Source organism: Triticum aestivum, chromosome 6B (assembly GCF_018294505.1).
Source record: "Triticum aestivum cultivar Chinese Spring chromosome 6B, IWGSC CS RefSeq v2.1, whole genome shotgun sequence".
NCBI lineage: Eukaryota > Viridiplantae > Streptophyta > Magnoliopsida > Poales > Poaceae > Triticum > Triticum aestivum.
The window spans coordinates 111,007,163-111,009,510 of record NC_057810.1 but is presented as its reverse complement, the minus strand read 5'-3'; positions in this window follow the sequence as shown (position 1 = coordinate 111,009,510).

Here is a 2,348-nt window from a genome sequence, read left to right as displayed (position 1 = left end):
TCGGGCTACTTCCCTCCTTGGTATATTCGTCCTCTGATAGGTCCGACAATCAGGTCGCTAGTAACGGCCTAGACAAAGGTATCCTGAAAAGAAAAAGAAACTATAAAATAATGTGTGTCTAGGGGCGGTTGAGTCGCATTGTGGAACACAACCTAGCTGTGTCTCCGTCTATCCCCATGGTATTTTGAGTGCGTAGTTATGTACGCGCGGTACAAGGGCCGCAGTTTGGTCGGGGTTGGACAGAGGCTGAATTGCTAGTCAAGCTCTTGATGAGCTAGACTGTCCTGCTACACGGTAGTTCGGACTCATTTGACAGTGTCCGAGAGCTTGGCCGCTGAATTAAGGTTCGACCTGAAGAGGCCACTCTGTGCTTCTGCTGCAAGGGCAGCGGTGCGCTCCTTAGTACGGAGGGAGTGTTCCGTGTTTCCATTGACTGTTATGTACCACGTGGATCGGGCATCTTTAGCTCGAAATAAGCATAGTGTGGCACCGCATTGAATCAAGCAAATGCGGTTCGTCCGAGAAGTGCGTGATAGCCACTGCGGAAAGGGACGATATCGAAGATTAACTCCTCGCTTCGGAAGTTATCCAGGGATCCGAAGACCACTTTTAGTGTGATTGAGCCCATACAACGGGCCTCTATGCCTGGGATGACACCTTTAAAGGTGGTCTTAGTCGGTTTTATTCTAGAGGGATCGAAACCCATTTTGCGCACTGTATCCTGATAAAGCAGGTTCACGCTGCTGCCACCGTCCATTAGGACTCGAGTCAGATGACACCCATCGATGATTGGGTCGAGGACCAGTGCAGCTGAACCGCCATGACAGAAACTGGTCGGATCGTCTCTGCGATCAAAAGTGATCGGGTAGGATGACCACGGGTTAAACTTTGGGGGGACTAGCTCCACCGCGTAGACTGTTGGGGAACGTTGCAGAAAATTAAAATTTTTCCTACGGTTTCACCAAGATCCATCTATGAGTTCATCTAAGCAACGAGTCATGGGAGAGAGATTGCATCTACATACCACTTGTAGATCGCGTGCGGAAGCGTTCAAGGGAACGTTGATGATGGAGTCGTACTCGCCGTGATTCAAATCACCGATGACCAAGTGCTGAACGGACAGCACCTCCGCGTTCAACACACGTACGGTACGGACGACGTCTCCTCCTTCTTGATCCAGCAAGGGGAAGGAGAGGTTGAGGAAGAAGGCTCCAGCAGAAGCACGACGGCGTGGTGTTGGTGGAGAGGCAGTACTCCGACAGGGCTTCGCCAAGCGCACAACAGAGGAGGAGAGGTGTTGGGGAGGGGAGGGGCTGCACCTTGGATCAGGTGTTCAGCCCTCCCCTCACCCCTCTATTTATAGGGGAAGGGGGAAGGGGGCCGGCCCCCTCTAGATGAGATCTAGAGGGGGGGGGGGCGGCCAGGGAGGGGGCTTGCCCCCCAAGCAAAGGGGGGCGCTGTCACGACCAGTTTTCCAATAAAAATATTTATTGAGAAACCTGTCTTTTGAGTCCAGTATGAGAGAAATTATCCTCACTGGTAGACAATTTCTTGATACAATAAGCCAGTAGCATAAAATAAATTACAGGGTCGAACTGCAGTTGCTCAACCAAATTATTACAAGCACGCCAATAATTATACATAATGGCGGACATGACGCAGTGGTGTGGAGACATACTACTGACTCGAGGATAGGGCGGTGGTGGAAAAACACAGCGGGGAGAGAAATACAAGACTCTAAGTCTATCATCTCATCGAGCGTCGAGGTGAGGCTCGATGAATTTATTTGGAAGCGGAAGCGGATATAAAACAGTGACCAAATCCAGGGTCGCACGAGACTGACTGGGACTCCTCTAAGTGTCGGACTCGCTATCAAACTCTTCATCCATGAGATCGCCTTCGTCAGCATCTGGCCAAATCAACAAGCCAGTGAGTACTTTGAAAGTACTCGCAAGACAGTTCGGACGTAAGATATAACAAATGCATGCATGGATGCGTCATGAATAAATTCACCAATGTACATTCAAAATTTGCATAACAAGGTAAGTAAAAGGGAAACGGCGGTAGTCCGCCTGAAACCCCAACAAAGCATGAATAATTATCGATCGGGTGACTGAAGCGACGCCTCGAAAGATGAACAAAAAAATATAGGGAAAAGATGCCACAGTCGGGCGCCGTAGCGACACCACATAAAGGGCTTTAAAAGGAATGCCACAGTCGGACGTCAGGGCGACATCATAGAAAAGGGCTTTAAAAGAAATGCCACAGTCGGACGTCGGGGTGACATCACAGAAAAGGGCTTTAAAAGAAATGCCACAGTCGGACATCGGGGCGACATCATAGAAAGG